This window comes from Palaemon carinicauda, chromosome 14, assembly GCF_036898095.1.
Source record: "Palaemon carinicauda isolate YSFRI2023 chromosome 14, ASM3689809v2, whole genome shotgun sequence".
Taxonomy (NCBI): domain Eukaryota; kingdom Metazoa; phylum Arthropoda; class Malacostraca; order Decapoda; family Palaemonidae; genus Palaemon; species Palaemon carinicauda.
In genome coordinates, this window is record NC_090738.1 from 32464945 (window position 1) to 32476991 (window position 12047).

Genomic DNA, 12047 nt, shown 5'->3' on the forward strand with positions numbered 1-12047 from the left:
TTAAAGTCTTCTTCATTTTCACATATATCATTCAACCATTCATTCTTCTCCATTATACTGGCAATTATATCATCTTCATTTTCATCAATATTGCAGACCTTGATCTTCGGTTTAAGTAGATCCTTTTTATCTACTTCTACCTTAATGTCATTCTTGACCTCTTCTAAGTCATTTTTAGCCTTTTCTAACCCAGTTTTATCCGCAAAATTAACTACCAAGTGGCCTTGTTTAGAGGTTTTGACCTGTTCGACATTCGTGGTTATCTTCTTCATGATAGTTTTCTTGATATCTGAAGCCTTCTTATTTTCCTCCGTAGATTTTATAACCAAAGTGTTTCTTGATTTCAACTTGCTGGCATATGTAGTCTTGGTCACATTCTCTTTTTCGTATTCCATAAGTTTCTCTTTCAGCTCGACAATTTCTTGACGCATATCCATGTATTGAGCAGTTATCATATCCATAAAACGTCCTTGCACAACTAAACTAATTATACTATTTTCCTACTAAATCCTCAACTAAATCTTTCCACTAATTTCAGTACCATTGAGTCATTCGAATCAGATCGCTTGGTTCTACTCGTAGGGTTACTCAAAATGGTAACATACTGGCCTCGTTTATGTCTCCTATCGGTTCCCTATGGACATCTCCCATTTATGGTTTCTTACAAAAACCTTATCTTTTACGGGTTGGTAACCGTAATATCACTTTTATGTCAATATATCAGGTGTCTGGGGAGACAGAAAACTCCTACCAGACGCGTTCCCCGGGTGGCGGATGTGGGAATCCCTAGGAATTAGACTCTTAGGGCTGCTCTGAGTATGTTGAATAAGGAGCCGTGGACCAAACAACCGAGGTGCTGACAGTATATTCAGCAATAGGTTAGGACAGGCCTTGTAAGCCGCTAACTGAATCTTTAATGCTCGAGAAACTCAAGGATCAGTTGTCAGATGGAAAAATAGGTGACGAAAATGGAAATTCTTAGGAAAAATGTTAAAGATAAACTGAATTTTTATATCCGGTGTTAAAACTAAATGATTATCAACATTTATTCCAGGATTGTTTTTTATTTGCTACCGCAAATTTTTAGCAGACTGGAAATTAAAAGGTTTTAAGTTTTATCAGAACTTTTTTTCATTCATCACCCAAAGAATCTTTATAAATTGATCTGCCATATAAAAAATTGATAAATACTTCGCCACACCCATTAAATTTTCTCTAAACTAATCTAACACAAAAGAAAAAAAAGTGGCAAGATTGCCGAGGGCAAATTTTGAAATTTATAATTTAAAAAAATACTGAAATATAAATTAGATTTACCTAGAATACGGCAAACAAAGATTCTAATTCCCTAGTGCTAATACTTTGATATAAAGCTCTTTCATTATCTCAATCAGGAGGTTGTGTTTTTACATTTCACCAGCCTAATTAAAACAATAGTTACGGATAAATTAATAAAAAATTATAGGCTAACTTATAAGTGATTAGATTTGGCCCGTCATCCATATCACCATCAGGATCCAAGAGTTTAAAATTAGTTTTCACTATTTCGAGATTAGACCAGTTTAGATATTTCTCAAACATATAAATGCTATCATAGAGGGAACTGACCTGCCCTGGAGGTCTACACTCGAGTGTCTTTTTACTTATGAGAAAGACAATTTATTAGTATCTCATTACTCGTGTCGCTGATAACTTATAATCGATTCCTCGAGACAAATTAGTTTTTGTTACAGGTCTGCACCTTGAGTACCTTATACCATCAGCTTTTATAACCTGTAATAATTTAGTTTACATACAAAAACTTTCAACGTTTAAGTAACACAGAATGCCAACTCCTACTTATCTCACTATCAACATTTCCTAGAGAATTTTTTACCCGGGAACTAGCAGTTTGGAAAACTTCGGATAACTTCCACAAATCTGAAAGTTATGGAAACTTGCCTTACAGCCACCTACAGTATACCATTTCAAAATGCCATTTGGAGCCTTTGTAGGGTGACGGCCAGATCCCGTAGTAAACGGGAATATTCTGAACTGGCAGTCGTTCTAAAAACGATTTTGGCGGGAGAAGCTAACTTAAAAAACTCACCTAACCTATGCTAAAAGCCATATCCTTACCCAGGGGGGCTTCGCGCCCCCCCCCCCTTTTACACAACAGTTTCCTTACCTACGAGTACGACTTAAAAGACCCACCTAACCTATGCTAAAAGCCGTGTCCTTACACGGGGGCTGCGCCCCCCGGACCCCCCCCCCCTTACAAAACATATTTAAGATCCAGAGACCATTTGCAAACGTTTTTATTCTATACAAGATAACAGTCGGAGAGATAATAAGCAAATTAGGACGCTTGTCCGTAGCGCTACAAACTACCCTGCCATTTATATCTCAAAACTTTTCACTTAAGTTCCAGTATAGTTTGAAATAAGAGTCCATGACCTATTGATGCAAGTTAGTAAGGTACACTGTAATAGAGCCACTTGAAAATAATATAATAGTTCACTGCAAATTTTTTTTATACCTGTTCAAGTGGTGATAATCCACTGAATGCTCTATACAAGAGTTATGAAGACTTTTCTGAAGGAGAAAGACTTAGAGATACCAAGTAAAATTCTTTTAGCTTTTCGTACTGACAAAAGCTACGAAAAGTATTAGATTGAACATTATGCAGATCGTAATCTTCGTTAACAATAATATTAGAATTGAGAACGTGAAGTTAGAATAAAATTAGGTTAATGAATATTTTAAAATATAAAATATGCTATACTATTAACAAATAAAATTTGATTAATTTAATTAACCCACCAATGATGTACAAAGGTATCCGAAATATTGATATTAAGCCTCTAAGAAACTAAGAAAAATTTAAAAGAAAAATATCCATAAGTATGAAAGCTGGGGACTTATTATACATTCTAACCATCCTTATGGAAGCTTATACATTCTAATCATACTTATGGAAGCTTAATTCTAATTTTGTATTTAATATCCATTATATCTAGTTTTGGATTCCACTGGTTTCCAACCTTCACCTTTAGTCATAACTGAAAATCCAGTGTTATTAACCTATTATAAAAACTTTTCGTAAACAAAGAATCTATTTGTAATCTAAAATTCTTACTTAATTTCCAAAGAAAACTATAAAGACTTTCTTGTTCTTTATACGCTTCGATAGTGTGGATTTGACAAACTATGTGGTGCGAAATACCAAATGCCTTGTAATCAATATAAAATGACTAAAGGTCCTGTAGAGAGTAGTGCTCCCCTAATATATGGGACCAGAAAAGCAGGCCTTAAGGTGAATATTCTCGCTGCTCCATTATGGGAAGCGGTAAGTGGAGGAGTTGAACTCAACAAACATGAGTGTCATTATTACGGAGATTTACTTTCACACGAGTACCAATAGTTAGACTAAAGGTGTGTTTCAAGCAAAATTAAATTACACTAAATTAATTAATTCCCCGAGAGAAATAAATCTTCAAACTCTAGTCGTGGTGGAACTAAGGACCAATATGGAAAAAAAAGTTGACAAACCATCCTGGAGCGTGTGAATATTTGAAATGTTAATGTGTTCAAAATACCAGTTAATGAATATGATGTACAACAACAAAATCACTCAAAGAGAATAAAAGCTTCGCTTGCGCAGTAACCCGTAACCAATCTCTCTAAAGTTATAAATGGACTTGGTAAAAGAATTGACGAGTAAATTTTTTGTAGATCGATACGTAAAGTTAAGCTACACACCCTCTTTAGCGAAAACCATGCAAAGATACTCGGTACTCGTCCATTTCTTATAGAAAATTTCAATTCCACTAGAAATTAGTATCTCATTAGTCGTGTCGCTGATAACTTATAATCAATTCCTCGAGACAAATTAGCTTTTGTTACAGGTCTGCACCTTGAGTACCTTATACCATCAGCTTTTATAACCTGTAGTAATTTAGTTTACATACAAAAACTTTCAACGTTTAAGTAACACACAGAATGCCAACTACTACTTTTCTCACCATCATAGTCAAGTCACGATCACTTAGACTTTAAAGTACTACGAACACTAAACTCATACCACACTATAGTGAAGCTCACTAGAATTATCACATCCGATAGCCATTTTGTAAAATGGATACGTGTTCATAAAACCACTTAAAACAATAGAAATTTACCTATGGGTCACCGTTCAATAACCATTATAAACCATATTCCTAAGGTTAAAAGCTCCTTCCGTAGGAATTCAATCCGTTACGCTTACAGTTTACATAAATGGCTGCCATGGTTTCCCCTCCCAGATCCTCTTCTCAATGTTTCGACCAATGGCGCAACCGTGTTACATTTTGTTTTCAGAAAAGAAGCACATGAGTGTCCTGATTGGTTAAGACAAACAAGGACTCTAAAGGAATGTTGTCTTGCTCTTAACTAACACTGACATCTGTTGGGAAAAATATAAACATCTAGGCAAAACTATGAAATTGTTGAAGAGCAAAATTATGACAAAACGATAACGAATTTTACTGTTTATATATATATATATATATATATATATATATATATATATATATATATATATATATATATATATATATATATATATATATATATATATGTATATATATATATGTTACAGTGAATCTGTATAATCAGGGAATATATATATTCTCTGATATTTTCAGGGAATGTGCATAATGTCTGATTCACTCAGAGGATATGTATATTCCCTGAAATTTTTAGTGAATATACATATTCCCTGATTATTTGGCCTTATTATTATACAGATTCCCTGAATCGTGTTTGGTATGAAAGAACAATGAAATAAATAGCTGAAACGATAAACAAAGCCTTGTTTTCACAATGTAAACTTGAATGTAAACACAATGTAAACCACTGAACAAGCGAACCATGGTAGGAGTCCATCTAATTACCACCTTCCAACTCCGGTGCTATACCCCCCCCCCCCCTCAACAGGTCAGGCAAAATTTAACTCACCAGTCATACGCCATCCTTCCTACTGTCAACACCATGGCAAATCCAACTGAGCGTGATTTAGAAGCACATTTTTGGGAAGAATTATTCCAAAGAAGTGAAGGAAAGAAATCTGTCTTGCTTTCAAAAGAACAGTATAATGAAATTATTTAAGAACTGACAACAATTGACAAGTCAGGCAAAAAGATGCCTCATGAATACTACCTTCTGAAGAAGTATGAGATCCTCAAGTGTGGTGATGTTCTCAAGTTGATTAGAAGACGGACTGCCAATGAAGATCCTATCTATTTTGCTACATTGGAGGATACATTCGACATTATTAAGCGTGCTCATATTGCAACTGGCCACGGAGGGCGCGATAAGATGGTAAAGGAATTATCTAAAAAATATGCCAACATTACCCATGATGCAATATCTATTTACAAATCACTGGTGCATCGAATGTCAGCGTAAACGTAAGCGACCAGCAACCAAAGGGACTGTTGTTCGACCTATTCTGACAAAGAACTTTGGCTCCAGATCACAAGTTGACCTTGTAGACATGCAGGCGATGAAGCAAGGCAACTTTAAGTGGATAATGGTCTACCAAGATCATCTTACAAAGTTCTGTGTATTGAGACCTCTCACATCAAAACGTGCTGCAAAAGTTGCGTATCAGCTGTTGGATATTTTTCTTTTACTTGGTGCACCGGAAATTCTACAAAGTGACAAAGGATCAGAGTTTACTGCTTGTGTTATTACAGAACTTAAACTGCTATGTACGTATGAACTGTATTCAAAAGACCATGTGACGACCGATAGGATTGTTTCGCTTCGAACTGCTGTGCAGCAAGAGTCGAAGTCAGGTGGTCAAGGTTTCGCCAAATGCAACTGTGCTGGTTCAAAACGTTGTCAAACAAATCGATGTAAATGTTTTAAGCTGAAAGTTAAATGCAACTCACGATGTCATGCAAGTTTGCATTGTGAAAACAAGGCTTCGTTCTAAATATTAGAACGATCCTTATTTTTTTTTACTAGTTTTATTTTAAATGAGTATTTTGTGACAGATAAGTTTTATTTTCTGTTCATAATAAATTTTGTTACATCCAAGTGTTTTATGTGATAAATAAAATATTACAGAAGTGTATTACTGTTTTTAGTGATTTATTCCATTATTCTACCATACCATACAAGTTTACATTGTGAAAACAAGGCTTTGTTTATCGTTTCAGCTATTTATTTCATTGCTCTTTCATACCAAACACGATTCAGGGAATCTGTATAATAATAAGGTGAATCAGACATTATGCACACTCCCTGAAAATATCAGAGAATATATATATTCCCTGATTATACAGATTCACTGTAACATATATATATATATATATATATATATATATATATATATATATATATGTGTGTGTGTGTGTGTGTGTTTATTTATGTATTATTTCAAAATTTCTTATATATTGAAGCTATTAGCCAATTTACAGTGTGTGGAAGCTCGCACCATTTGGATATGTAAGAGAATTTCTCTCACACTCTCGAAACAGGACGAGAATTAGTGAGAATTTTTAGTATGGGAGTTACAGGATAATGCTCACTTATACATTAGGTAAAGTCAAGGTCTTTTAAATATACTCCGAGTATATTCAAAGGACCTCGGGTAAAGTATTATTCTCGAGTATCATACCTGTGAGAGAGTATATCCCTTTTTTTATTTTTCCTATCTTATTGAGTTACCCATCGTTGTGCTTCACGTAATATACGTATCTATAGAAAACGTAGATTTTGATGTCACTCGCCTACGTAACAATGACGTAGACTAAAGGATTAATAACCAAGAATAGAAAGTCTCCAGCAGTGCCTGGCATCTCCTATTAGAATTCAAAGCATACGTGACATCTAATACAAAAGTCTTTAACTAATCATGTTAGAAAGTCACTATACTATTTTTTAGAATGCATCTTATCTATACTACTTCTGTGTCTGTATCGTTCCAGTTTATATCATCATCATCATCATAATCATCATTTCCTCCTACGCCCATTGACGCAAAGGGCCTCGGTTAGATTTTACCAGTCGTCTCTATTTAAAGCTTTTAAATCAATACTTCTCCATTCGTCATCTCCCACTTCACGTATAGTCCTCATCCATGTAGGCCTTGGTCTTCCAACTCTTCAAGTGCCTTTTGGAGCCCAGTTGAAAATTTGGTGAACTAATCTCTCTTGGGAAGTGCGAAGTGCATACCCAAGACATCTCCATCTACCCCTCACAATGGTCTCATCCACATATGGCACTCGAGGTTGCATAATGAAATATAGATATAAACACAAAGATGCTTATTTTTTTGACTTGCCAGCCTGTGAAGTTTGAAGAAATACATTTTGGTTTAAAAGAGTTCATATGATTTTTCTTTTTAATATGAACAGTATAGACACGGCCTTCAAGGTGCTTTATGAGTTTAGTATGAACAGCAATGAGTCAAAATGCGGTGCGAATAAGCTAGAATGTGAGAGCCATTAAAACCTAATCGACTATGAACGCTGATAATAAAACCTGGTCCATCGTCTATATTTATATCCATCCAGTTTTTCGGTTTTGATTTAAAATCACGAATGGTTTGTTTTACTCTCCTAATTTCTTATATCTTATACCATATTTAGGATATGTAAGACTGAGAGAGAGAGAGAGAGAGAGAGAGAGAGAGAGAGAGAGAGAGAGAGAGAGAGAGAGAGAGAGAGAGAGAGAGATGGGTATGCTTTTCAAGTTTATATGAATAGGAGTTAACCTAAGCACGGACTTCCAAAATAACGATATAACTTGTACCAAGCAATAAATATGTATTATATATATATATATATATATATATATATATATATATATATATATATATATATATATATATATATATATATATATATATATATATATATATATATATATATAGTTTATGTATATATGTATATACTGTATATCATCCCTATTATTAACATACAGGAGAATCTGCCCTCTGAAAGAAGATGCATCTCTATGTCCAGTAGAATGCCTAAAGGTCTATCTTCGTAGAACTTCAGACTTCAAGGGTGGTCAACTATTCAGGGGAGAAACATCAGGCTCAAATTTATCTCTGAATCAACTCAGAGCGAAAATCACATATTTTATTCGCAGATCGGATCCTGACAGTACACCCGCAGGTCACGATCCGAGGAAAGTTGCCTCATCCTTAAATTTCTTTAATTGTATGGATTTTGAACATCTCCGTTCATACACTGGCTGGAAGTCTTCCAGAGTGTTCTTTCGCCACTATGCGAAGCAAGTAGAGGAACTAAAGAGATCTGTGGTAGCAGTGGGTCGCGTCGTTAGCCCCACTGTTTAACTCTGCGAGGAACAGTGGTTTTAATTGGGAAGATTAATTCCAGGGTGAGTGTGTAGTTACATACGGTACTACAAACTAAGTGAGGGCACTGAGTTGCCCACATAGACTGTTCCATTTCCAAAGGTGAACCTAGCATAAGTGCAGACATGTGTGCCGAGCGTTTTCTAACGCTAATGTGATTGATTTGTAATACAGACTTTTATGACTTTGATACCTCGGTATCTTAAAAGTGGAAATAATGTTTTTCTTACAGATAAACAAGTTCTGTTTACTATCATACTTATGCTTAAAGTTTTGGGTTATCCTCTTCTTATATATATATATATATATATATATATATATATATATATATATATATATATATATATATATATATATATATATATATAATTGTTGTTAACCTGTCTATTTATTGTTTGTCAATAAACTTGTTCTTGAGAACCTTGCGTCTCCTTCACCTGTGTCAATTTATTGGTATAATTGAGCATTCATTCTATGTACGTTATCTGGGATAATTCTAATAGAATTGTTCCTTTATGCAAGCTATGTTGCATTGGTTTATGCTTTCCCTTAACGGGAGGATTCCGTCCCAGAAGGGGACGGTGGCGGTTTTACAAGTTTCCTCCTATGCGGATATAAACCTTTGTCCAATACAAGTATTGTGCCGAGAACTGGTCGATATTTCATATTGACGCAATGGTTCTTTACAAACTATGCTTTACTTAATATAGGGTGAGACCACTATATTAGCTTGCCTGGTATTCATACATAGGTATATGTACTCTTCGAGACTTTTCCAGAGTCTAGTAGGACTCTTCCCTGTAGGGGGCAGGAAGCTCTAACATGGTTTATGGTTAGTTGAAAAGATGTATAACGGTAACATCTTAGGTCTCTAGGTCTAGTCGACCGGGAAAAATTACCTCCGGGGAGTACGGCACGTTCTGAGAATCCACAGGTACAGTAATGCTCTGGTATACTTCCATCAGGACGACATGGCTTGAGCCCAAAAAACGGATTTTGAGCGAAGCGAAAAATCTATTTTTGGGTGAGATGGCCATGTCGTCCTGATGGACCCGCCCTTCCCTTTCTATGAAAGGGCTATAGGACCCCTCCCTACATACAGTATCTGTAACACCTCGTGTACGCTACAAGGAATACAGATGGCGCCAGGATTGGCGCCAGGCACGCTTACGAAACTGGAGAAGTGGGAGCCTTGGGAGCGGCTCCCCCTTTTTCTTTCCTGTTTTCGTTTCTTGCCAATTGACCCCTCGATGTGTAATCTCTGTTTGGGGTGCAGATTTCCATGTGGCGTGTCAAGAATACGTCCTCTGATATGTCGCGATATCCCTTTCATTAGGGATATTCGCTCCAGGAGTTAGAATTCTGGGTACCTTAAGGTAAATTCTCTGGGAATATCACCGTAGTTGTAATATACCCTAGGAAGCTACCCTATAGGAACTTCCACCAGGACGACATGGCCATCTCACCCAAAAATAGATTTTTCGCTTCGCTCAAAATTCGTTATATATATATATATATATATATATATATATATATATATATATATATATATATATATATATATATATACTGTTAGAGAGTTATTAGGTGCTTTGAGTGGCCAGATGGTGCAAGATTGGATCCCTCTCTGGTTAGCTTACAGCTCATATTTTCCTTTGCCCACACCAACACCGAATAGTCAGGCCTATTCTTAACACACTTTCATATTTCCTCGTACACCTGGCAACACTAATTTAACCGAACAATTCTTCTTCCCCTAAAGAGTATAACTACTGCACTGTAATTGTTCAGTGGTTACTATCCACTCGGTAAGAGTAGAAGAGAGTCTTCAGCTGTTGTAAGCAGGTCTTCTTGAAGAAAGACCCTCCAAAATCAAACTATTTTTCTCTACTCTTGGGTAGTGCCATAGCTTCTGTATCATGGTTTTCCACTATCTTAGGTTAGAGTTCTTTTGCTTGAGGGTATACTCGTGCATGCTGTTCTACGCTCTTTATTATTTCCTGTCCTCACTTCACTCCACATTCTCTACGGGTATGAACATAATAAAACATTAAATTGCATTATAGCGCACTGTGCCCGTTGACGCCAGTTTTGTTTTTCCAATGATTCGTAGTTTTAAAAAAAACAGTATAGACATAACATTACATATTCTAATAACTTCTACGAACTTCTGTACTGATATAGCATTGCATGGTTAAAACAAAATGAACAAACTCTTTCAAATTACCATATAAGCCTCCTTTGCCACCCAGGAAAAACCATAGATAGTAAACAAAATCTTAAGTTTTGAAGAAAACTTTGGAAACCTGTGTATCCACGGCAATAATGCAGAGTAAACCAAATTTGAGTGGTGGAACCTCACTCTTGTACTGATAATAATAATAATAATAATAATAATGATAATAATAATAATAATAATAATAATAATAATAAATTCGATTTGTTCGGGCTAGCGTGCGCTAGAAAGTGACCACTTAGTCAATACCTCTTCAAACATCGAATATGTTTCACCCCACACTAAATTCTCATTAGCCACTGCCTACATAACAACAGAACTTCAAGTAACAAGACACTAAGATCTGCTCACATGTCGCTAGGACAATTATTTTTCGCTATACTTCGTAACGCGAAAAAATTCTATTCCTCACTAGGTTATTTTCTTTGTTGGATACTTTGGGCTTAAAACATCCTTTTCCAACGATGATTGTAGCTTAGATAGTAATATTAATAATGATAAGAGCGGAGTTATAACATTCAAAATAAATATATAATCATTAGAACACTACAGGAATATATCAAATTATCTGTGATCCAAAATCTCTAGCTTTATAAAAGTGCAAGGAAGTACAGTAAGGCCACCTTCAAAATACGAGAAATCTCTCAGATAGGCAAACATGGTAGTGTGACGGGCTGAGAGAAGGTTGTGACTCAAAGGCAGGTTGAAAGCAACTGAGTAATTTATTACAGAACACTCTCCTTTATATACAAAACCTCAAGGCAACAGGAAATTTCATGTTCGAAAAGCAGACAATGTTACAGAGGAAAAACGCAGACATGTTTATTCTGGTTCTTTTTAGTGCGAGGGAAGAGCGAAGATACAAGCATGATATATACAAAATGAATTATGTACGATCGTGAGACACACGGTTGGTACAGTAGTCTCTCTGGAGGACATTCCTTTCAAAATAATAATGTGGCGGTAATTCCATTCACTACATCTTTATACTTCAAAAAATCTAAAGTTTTCCTTTATCAATTTTAGTTAATTAATTTCTGAGTGTCCAAATATTTCCTATCCGAATTTCAAACCGAATTCCATCACTCAATGAAGTCCCGAAGAAGGGTCATGACGTGCTTCGAAACACTTGTCAACCTCAATTAAGAAACGGAGAGACGTAAAAGCATTTACCATGTTTTCCTGCAAGGACGATTTGTCCGGGGAGAAACTATTTTCCCATTTCTGGACGGAACTAAAACTTGTCTTTTTATTGTGTGCACACATATATATATATATAAATTACACACACACACACACACACACACACACATATATATATATATATATATATATATATATATATGTGTGTGTGTGTGTGTGTATGTATCTCACATACAAATACACACACACTATATATATATATATATATATATATATATATATATATATATATATATATATACATATGTGTATACA

General features: G+C 35.3%; 1 long non-coding RNA gene across 5 annotated transcripts in view; it reads right to left on the reverse strand.

Moving 5' to 3' along the window:
* The window catches only part of LOC137653506 (uncharacterized), a 42173-nt gene that overhangs the window by 22386 nt on the left and 7740 nt on the right, over positions 1-12047 (reverse strand). For 2 of the 5 annotated variants that reach the window (XR_011046501.1, XR_011046504.1), the window contains exon 1: positions 4161-4274. The exons of 1 other annotated variant lie outside the window; for it this stretch is intronic. This is a non-coding gene — a long non-coding RNA (uncharacterized lncRNA). Of the gene's footprint in view, positions 1-4004; positions 4098-4160; positions 4275-12047 lie in introns of those variants that run through there. 2 more of the 5 variants (XR_011046502.1, XR_011046505.1) reach the window with 2 other exon arrangements.